This window comes from Solanum dulcamara, chromosome 12, assembly GCF_947179165.1.
Source record: "Solanum dulcamara chromosome 12, daSolDulc1.2, whole genome shotgun sequence".
Classification (NCBI taxonomy): Eukaryota; Viridiplantae; Streptophyta; class Magnoliopsida; order Solanales; family Solanaceae; genus Solanum; species Solanum dulcamara.
The window spans coordinates 15,536,408-15,546,726 of record NC_077248.1 but is presented as its reverse complement, the minus strand read 5'-3'; the positions used below and the strand labels follow the sequence as shown (position 1 = coordinate 15,546,726).

At 31.1% G+C, this 10,319-nt stretch overlaps 1 long non-coding RNA gene across 1 annotated transcript; it reads right to left on the bottom strand.

The window, feature by feature from the left end:
• Window positions 1-6,442: 6,442 nt before the first annotated feature.
• Window positions 6,443-7,292, bottom strand: LOC129877272 (uncharacterized). The gene is made up of 2 exons (XR_008763505.1): window positions 7,070-7,292; window positions 6,443-6,680 (listed from the first exon to the last, which is right to left on the bottom strand). It is a non-coding gene; the product is annotated as an uncharacterized LOC129877272 (long non-coding RNA).
• Between the last annotated feature and the right edge of the window lie 3,027 nt (window positions 7,293-10,319).

Below are 10,319 nucleotides of genomic sequence, written 5' to 3'. Positions count from 1 at the left end.
TGTTAGTTAGAAAGAGTTAGCTTCAGAGAGGAAGAGTTATATATAGCACATCTACTCTTTATACTCAACACTTCTTGATATTAAAAATGAGAATTCATCTCTCTTAGATCTCTCTTCTTCTCATCTTTTTCAGTTTCTTCATTTACGAACATGATATCAGAACCAGGTTTACAGTGATTACATGTTAAAGGCAGTTTGATCATAGAATCAAAGAATCGAGTTATTGATTCACAAATTCAACAATTTGCTTACAATGTTTGGTTGGTTATTGTTTTTGGGGATCAATTCTCATTAAAGTGTGATTTCTGGTGTTGACCTGCGGATGATGAAAAGGGCAGCTCGGTGCACTAAAGCTCTCGCTATGCGCAGGGTCTGGAGAAGGGCCTGACCACAAGGGTCTATTGTACGCAGCCTTATCTTGCATTTCTGCCAGAGGCTGTTTTCAAGGATTGAACCCGTGACCTCCTGGTCACATGGCAGCAACTTTACCTGCGGATGATAACTCATTGAAATTGAAATTTGCATTCAGCATTTTATTTTGGTGTTGTTGATTCAGCTGAATTTTGGAGATTCAATAATTAATTCTTGGTGTAATTTTGCTTTCGTGGCAAAGTTTTGAAAGAAACTCAATCAAATATTGAAGATGGCAAATAAAGAGCCCGTTTGGATGGGCTTTAAGTTGGTCAAAATCAACTTAAAGCCCCTTTTTAACTTTTGGACGTGTTTGTCTAATGCTAACTTTAAGCCATAAAGTTCTTAAAGTCAGTTAAAAATGAAAAGTTAGGATTCCTAACTTTTTTTTTTCTAAGTACTTAAAGTCATTTTCTTTGACAATGGAAATTACTTTTATATCCCTTATATTTTAACTAAATTCCCAAAATACCCTTTTTATTCTTTTAACCCTAAAATTCACGTCATTTTCCTCATTTAAGCACTTTTATCCAAACACCCAACTCGTTATTTATAAAAATAACTTTCAGCACTTCAAAATTCTAAAAGCACTTCACACATAAAAATTACTTTTTTTTAAACCAATGCAAACGGGCTCAAAAATGTAGCGGTAGATTTGTCTCAGAATCTCAACAATGGTCAAAATATTGTGCTCCTCTGAATGGCAATTTTGTGTCAGGGGCAAGGTATTGACTATAATCATCCTTTGTTTTCTAGCCCTACTGATGTGTGTGGAATTAGTATTATCTTTTTTCAATTGCTTGATATTGAGAACTACGCCCTATGGACTTGATCGATTAAGCTAGCTAATTTAGGGAGGAACAAGATAGGGTTAATTGATGGAACATGCAGGAAAGAAATGTATAGAGAAGAATTGTGGGGGCAATGGGAATGGGTGAATGCTATTGTATTGTCCCAATTTATGAATCAGTTTTTAAGAACTTACTTAGTGAAATTGCATTTGCACCTAGTGCTTTGAATATCTAGAATAATTTGAAAAAAAAATTTAATAGAGCGGATGGGTCAAGAACCTATAGTCTACACAAAAATATTGTTTTCTTACCGTAGGGTACTGCCTCTATATTTGTTTATTATAGCGGGCTCAAAAATTTGTGGGATGAATTTGAGGCTTTAGTGCGATCTTCTTGTTGTAATTCTGATAAGTCCTAAGAATTTATAGCTCATATGAATAGAAAAATTATATTAACTTTTGATGGGACTAAATGAATCTTATTATCCGGCAAGAAGTCAAATTCTTATAATGAATCCACTACCAATTATTAATCATGCATATGTTATAGTAGTAGGAGATAAAGGTCAAAAGGTTATTGTTACTAACATTAGTCTCATGAGACTGAATTATGTTGGCTTGGATTCTATTGCTACGTACTCAAAAGTTGATAGTAGTTCAAAAGTGAATCAAAGGTTTAAGAAATATTCTGTACAGGTATCTGATTTCTGCAAATGTAAAGCTCAAGGCAAGGAATTCTGCTACAAGATTATATGTTATCCACTAGAGTTCAAGTTCAGAAAGAAGGTTCAAGGTGCCAATTTTTTCTATGCTGCAAATAATTATTTTGGACAAAGTGAATCAGTTCAGGCTAAATTCTCTTATGGCATAAACACTGATGTTCATGTATCAGGTAGGGGAGAAATCTTGATCATCAAAATGATACTGGTGTAGTTACTGCTAAAATTTCCAATAGCAATAAATCAGTTACTCAGCTGAAAAGAATGTCAAGCAACTACTTTAGGGTCGTACATACACAAAGGATCAATGTGATCATATTCTTAAAATGCTTGAGCAAAGACAATGAAATTGTTACAATTGTAATACTGCAAATACTGCAGGTAAAGCATTACATGTTTATGAAAATAGTGAAGTGTGGATTATAGATACTGGTGCAACAAACCATATGATTGCTAACTTGGATATGTTGACTAAATGTTCTATATCAAAACTTGATGTTTCTAAGCATATGTATCTTCCAAATTGTGGTACTATTCAAGTGACTCATGTTGGTTCTTGTGCTTTATCAGCTAGAAGTATAGTTACAAATATTTTTTACATATCTGAATTCAAGTACAGTATGATGTCTGCAAGCAAAATCAGAAAGAAACTAAGTTGCTCAGTCTCTTTCTTTCTTTATTTTTGTATTTTTCAGGAGCTTTACAATGAAAAAGTGTCACAACCTCGACCCAATGTGATTGGCACCCGCACTAACCCTTCGATGGAAGAATCATTAATATAGTCCAATTATCAATATTCACGAGACATAAGAAGTATAAAGATTCTAAAAGCAGCTTAATTTAAGAAATTAAGGCTAAGTTTCTATAAACTCAGCAAAGTCTAATCAACAATTCAAAACATGGGGAAAATACCTAGCAACTGAAAATCATCATACCAAAACTATAGCAACCAACAAGTCTAAGAAAAGGAAATGCAATCCCAAAAGAAAAGTCATTAAAAGTAAATAAGTGTTTAAAAATCTAAGTTCCGGAAGAAGGATTAGGATATGGAGAGTCCACGGTAGCCTAAAAGAAATGACTCACCCTTGAACTCGAACAACTATCTATCTTCTAGGTTAGGTCTCTCCACAACTGATTGAATATGCTCTGTACTCAACAAAGACAGAGTAAGTGTAGTATCAGTACACAAAATCAACAGTGTATTGGTAGGATCACGCAGTTAGTCAGTAAGCGAGTCATGGACAAGTAAACCCAACATAGTAAGCACATATATACAAAATAAACTTAACCATTTTTATCTCAACCAGCACTCAACAAGATCACAGTTCAACAATCTTAATATCATGCAACTTTACATAAGGGTCTTCTCATGAGACCTGCAAACACTTATTTATATGTGGAAAAGTGACACCCAATCCAAGGTTTGTGTCAGAACGTGACACCAAATCCAATTATGTGTCGGTACGTGACACTCGATCCAAAAATATATCAGAACGTGACATCCGATCCAAACATACAAAGCCGACACATTTACAATCAATAGTCAACCATCATGTCACCAAGAATAGGTTTATCACAAGTCAGGCTAGTAAGTGATCATTTCAAATAATTCATAGCATGTTTCCCTATTCATATACACATATGCATACAATGGAGTAATTTAGCAAGTGCATGAATCACATACAAGACACAACCATCATCTACCACGAATTTGAGGTTCAACAACTCTAAAGTGCAGGAGTTTTTCCTTTCCGGGTTCATTCCGCTTGTTCTTTGTCTAAAACAGTAAATACATAAAAAGGATCAACAAAATGTCCTAATTAAAATGAATTATAACACAATATTCATTCTAGGCCAAACCCATGTGGGCTACTTTCCATCGTTAGTTTCAAGACAAAATCCTCCCTCAAGATCACCCACCATAGATTATGGGTTCCAGGAAATAATTTACAAGTTTAGAGCTTTGACACAAAATGAAGTGGAAACCAGTAGAAAATCGCTCTAGTTCATTTCTGGTCCTTTAAGAACAAAGTGGAAATTCTGATTTTTTCCAAATAAGTCTCATTTTTTCCGTCACAGCAGAACTATCCTGCTCTGGCGGCCCTGCTCCGGCGGGTTGTACGGAAATAGACAGCTCGGAACTTGAGCTCCAAACCTCAGTTTCAAAATACACCCTCAACCCATAGCGTCTTAAATCATACCCTTCACGCCAAATTCAATTTTAAAAGTTTTACTCACCAAAATGTGATTCCGTAAAGTCGTAAAGGCTCTGTATCGCCTTAGATATTAGCTAGATTAGATTGCCGATTCGATCCTCTACCTATCACAAAGTCACTCTACACCTCACCTAACACAAAATTTGTTCAAGTCTGGCCTAGGCTCAAATTTTGCGAAGTTACTACCCGAAATTTTCTAACCCGAATTCCTTCCCTATTGGCTTATTCTTAACAACGAGGACATGCCATTACAAAGGGTAAAGGAAATTAGTAAGATTGAGAAGGTTTGTATTTTTTGTTACAACAATTAACTCAGAGGAATGATAATGATAAAAAAAATATGCATTTGATGTTTTTAATAAACTGCACTCAGACATCAAGGAGTCAGATATGGAGTTGTAGAACCAAAGATTGGAATATGTGTCTCCTATAGTATATACTTGCTAGGATATTTGCTAGGAATAAGCAAAGTATTGTTCCACGTGTTTATTCTGTTCCACGCTAAACAGACAAGACTTGTTTTTCCTTCTAGCAGTATCAAAAGTTGTAGTTATTTTTAACTGATACATGTTGATCTTTGGGGTGCTTATAATACGCTCACTTTTGATAGTAGCAAATATTTTTTACAATAATTGATAATTATTTCAGAATGAATTGATTACTTTTGTTTAAACATAAGTCAGATGTTTGTGTTTCTCCTCAAGTGTTTTTGCAGTATGTTAAGAATCAATTTGAAAAAATTACCAAAATGTCAAAGTATGATAATGGCATAGATTTTGTCAATTCAATATTTGATAATTTATTTAAAGATTTGAAAATAATTTATCAGAAGTCTTGTCCATATATTCCTCAGTAAAATAAAGTTGATGAGCGAAAACATAGGCATTTTCTTGAGGTGATAACAACATTAAGGTTTCAATCAAAATATCGTTGAGATATTAGGGGCATTGTGTGCTAGCTGCAGCCTATCTCATTAATATATTGCCTAGTAGTGTGGTTAACTATCAAACTCCCCACGAAAGGTTGTATGGTAGAAAACCAGTGCCATCTCATTTAAGAACACTTAGTTGTTTATGTTTTTCCAAAAATCTTACTGAACATGACAAGATGATGCCAAGATCAAAGTCTACAGTTTATATGAGGTATTCAAAAATACAGAAGGGGTATATACTATTTGATCTAACCAATAGATCATTCTTTATAAGTAGAGATGTAATCTTTAGGAGGATATGTTTTCCTTTTAACATAAGAAAAATTATGTACAACATGTGTTTGTAGATACACTACAAAAATCAGGTGTGATGTTTCAAGACTTAAATCACTAGCTCTTGTGTCAATCAGATGTGATGAAGAGGTTGGTATGTCAGAGGAGGTTCAAGCTGAATATGATCATGCAGGTATCGAACATATGAAACATCTAGTAGATGTTGAACCTGATTATGTAAGTGAAGAGAATGTGTTACAAGAGGTACATGAAGAGCCAACTTAGGTTCCTCAAGAGGATATAGTACTAACTGATACTAGAAGATTTACTAGAAATAAACAAACTTCTATATGGATGAAGGATTTTATTTCTTTGAACATAAATAAGGATGTGCAGCATTCAATGTGCAATAACATGAGTTATGCTCATCTTTCTCACACTTATCAGTATTATATTTCTACTATTTCAAGAAACCTGCTACTTATTTAGAGATTGTCAAGAATAAAAGGTGGTGGATGCTCTGCAGATTGAAATTCAGGCTTGGGAGAATGGCAAAACTTGAAAAATTATTGATTTGCCATAAGGAAAGAAAGATATAGGTTGTAGGTGGATATACAAGATAAAATATAAGTTAATAGGAGAAATAGAGAAGTTCAAAGTAAGATTGGTTGTTAAGGAGTATAGCCAACAAGAAGTGATAGACTATAAAGAGACTTTTTCACCTGTTGCTAAAATAGTGGCAGTGAGATTCATAATGTCCCTTGCAGCTTCAAGGAATTGACATATAGATCATATGAATGTTTTTAATTCCTTTTTGCGGGGTGATTTAGAAGATTAAATGCAGCTGCCTCAAATTTATCAATCAAAATGAGAAGGTGTGCAAACTGACAAAGTCACTTTATGGGCTTAAACAGCTCCAAAAAAGTAAAACCATTAATTTACTGAAGCTCTCATTAACCTCAAGTCCAAGCAGAGTTAATATGACTATTCTTTGTTCGTCAGAAAATTAGAAGAAGGAATCATTATTGTACTTGTGTATGTAGATGATAGGTTGATTACTAAAAGTAATTTGAAGTTAATAGAGTAGACAAAAAAAGCACTGTAACAAGCCTTTAAGATGAAATATTTAAGTGAGCTAAAATATTTTCTAGGTATCAAAACAGTATGATGAGCATACGAACAAAAATAAAAAAAACTCAAAAAATCCTTTGGTAGATCAGACAATATATCAGAAATTAATAGGCAAGTTACTGTATCTCAACATGACTAGACCTAACATATCCTTTAGTACTCAAACTTTGAGTTAGTTCTTCCAGCAACCAAAGAAGTTCTCATGAATCCTGCATTAAAAGTTATCAGATATCTAAAAAGATAGCTTGTACAATGCTTACTGATGTCTAGTTGCTCAGATGTATTGGTTACTGCTTTTTGTGATTTTGATTGGGCTTCTTGCCCACTTACCAGAAAGTCTGTTACAGGCTACATGATTAAAATTGATAATTCTATGAATACACGAGTCCTACTTCTACTGTGTCAGAGTTAGTATGACTACTTAGGATGCTAAAAGAAGTAGATGTTGAAGTCCAATTATCAGTACAAGTGTATAGTAATAGCAAGGCTGCTACTCAAATTGCAACAAATTCAATGTACCAGAAAGGACAAAACACATTAAAATTGATGTCATTTCATAAGAGAAAGACTGCTAGAAGAATTAATCAAAGTAGACTACCTTCCTACTCAAGGACAACCTGCTGATGTCTTGACAAAAGGATTGTCTAGATTGCAACATGAACATCTTCTATTCAAGCTAAGAGTTTTAAATATTTTTGCACCACCTAGCTTGAATGTGGGTGTTGTGATATGAAGATGTGAAGAATCTATTAAAGAGTTAGGTTGTTAAGTGGTTGTTAAGAGTAGTCCAGATAGATAAGTAATGTACATTAGTAGTTATAACAACTTGTACATTTGTTAGTTAGAAAGAGTAAGATACTAAGAGGAAGAGCTATATATATATAGAAAGAGGCGTATTCAAGATTTCGAGAGAATTGGTATACTATTACAAAAGGTGGATCTAAAACATAAATTTGATCGGTTTGACATTTAGGTTCTTATCACTAAAAATCGGTTAAATGTTAAAATTATAGGTCCAAAACTAGTTCTTATCTATTTCAAATAGTTATTATATATATATATATAGTTATATTTCATGCCGAATGTATTGTGATCAGTTGAACCCATTGACTGTATGTTATATCATATAGTACAACTAGTTTTAATATACAAATTTGATTTAATTATATACAAATTTTATAGTGCGAAAAAAATAGCAATTTCCAATGTGACAAAATTAAAAATTTTGAAAGATTAAAGTAAAATAAAAAACTATTAGCGCAAAAAGTACTACCAACAACCACTTAGAGAGGTGTTACCTAATTTTAAAAAGAAAAATAAAATAAGATAGATATAAGATTCAAATTTTTAACCTCATTTAGAGAGGTGCATCCAATCTTACATTATATGATACTTTGAGTATAATTCACATATCTATATTTAAATATTTTTTAAAAAATATAACACTGCATACACCCCTGTATATAGCACATCTACTCTTTGTACTCAATACTTCTGGATATTGAAAATGAGAATTCATCTCTCTTAGATCTCACTTCTTCTCATCTTTTTCAGTTTCTTCATTTACGAACACTGTATATTTATTATAAAATTTGGGTTATTGGTTTGAATAGCGTCTATCACATTCCAAAATTAGAAATAAAGTATAAAACTCATGTATTTCATTACTAACGTTGTGTCATTATATGTGAAGATGATTCTTTTTGGCGAGTTAAATAATTTATTTTATTTTTTTTAAAAAAATCATTACTTATGTTGACTTGGACTACTTTTCATATATAAGTTTTATTTTTTGAAAATCGAAAAATTTATACTTGTATAGTTGTATTGGAAATCAAAATTAAGAATTGTGATATGTCGTATTCCAAACTGTTCATACAAATTGAAACAATGAAAGAGATAAAGTGTCAAAAACATAATTAAACTATCCTATTGTTTTAGTTTCATACCTAAACTATTAAAAGTGTAAGTTTCGTACCTAAACTATCACTTATTAGTTTGAGAAACACATCTCAGTGGTGTGTGTAATGCGCTCTCTCTACTCTCTCTATTTTCTGAAAAAACTCTCTGCCACATAATATTCCACATGGATAAAATATTTCACATTGGCAAAAAGTAAATAAACTATTAATATTAGTTAAAACTTGAAGACTAAAGTATTTCTATCCCAAAAATAAAATTAATTATTTTTTTAAAAAAATAAAATTATATATATATGTTATATTTTTCTCGTTTTGTGTTAGATATATAGATATATTTTTAGGTAAATATTTTTTCTTACTTGCGTACCGAATATAGAAGAAATAAAAATTTTATTTTAAGAAAGTTTGGCGACATAAAGTAAAAAATACTTTTCTAAAATCATATGTATGTATCTAACAAAAAACGAAAAAAAAATTAAAAGCGGAGAGTTGGTGGGCCAGGGTAGAATTTTTTTTAAAAAAATTAAATTATTATTTGAAAGGGGAGATGAAGTAAGAATTTTTTTTTAAAACTTTTATAAAAGAAATTTAATAAATAAAAATAAAACTTAAAAATTGGGGTGCGAGGGTATGGTGAGAGAAAATGGTGGAGTAAAGTAAGAAAAATATTTTATATTTTATTTTATAATTTTTTTTGCGTGGGAAATAATAATATTTTAATCTTTAATTTTAACTAATTCTAATAATTTATTTAATTTTTATTAAGATAAAATATTTTGCAGTGTGGAGTGTAATGTGATATAAAAATTTAAAATGAAAGAGAGAGTATAGTACACACACCATCATGATGAAAGTGAAATAAAAAAAAAATATGTGTTTTTTAAATTAATAAGTGATGGTTTAGATATGAAACTCATACTCCTAATAATTTAGATCTGAAACTCAAAAATATAAAATAATTTAAATGTGATTTTAACAGTTATTTCAATAATGAAATAATAAATTTATAATATGTAAAATAAAAGAATCTTGGGTCGTAAATTTTAAGGGCCTAAAGTTTTTGCTTTAGTTGCTTCCCCATTAAGCCGACCGTTTTCAAATTTGAAATCCAACATTAAGCTGAATTTGAAGTTTTTTACAAAAATATATTTCCCCATTTTATATTAGGTGAATTTTTATTGAAGCTTTATATTTTTTAGGAGATAAATCACACTACTTGCAAAGTTATATTTATGATTTTACAAATGGCAATAGTGGAAAGTATGATTCAAATTATGTTGTTGAATATTTTTCTTAATATGTGTACATTACCTCATAAATTCACTTAATATGAAATGGGGGAGTATTTTTTAATAAAACTATTTTTTAAAAAAATAAATCAAATAAGGAGGTCTAGAAACAAACGTAAAGACCACGAGGATCAGGTGACCTGTGTGGAATTCAAGAAGTCTTAGCAATGAAGCGGAGACTTATGCGTGTTTAGTACGATAGAAAATGTTTTGCAAATATTGTTTCTGGAAAGATAAATTTATTTTATGATGTTTAGTTATCAGAAAATATATTTCACTAAACAGGAAGAAATGACCCCTTTTCACTTTAAGAATATGGGGGGGCAATCATCTTTCTTTTACAATATTTATCTAAACTCATGCTAATTTGATATTAGTCATATACTCAAACACTTGAACATTATTATCAATTCTATATACTTAAAAATGTTGTCAAAATATAATTTGATTTTCCTAACTTTATCATAAATCATACAATAAGATTTCATCTATCTTAATTTATATGTCATAATTCAATTTCAAGTGTCAAACAAAATAAATTGACTGCAATTTATCCGTGTGCCTTTTATTATTTTAAATTGTTAATTTTTATAATTTATAGTACTTTTTGTTTAGTTTCTAAATATGCAAATCATGT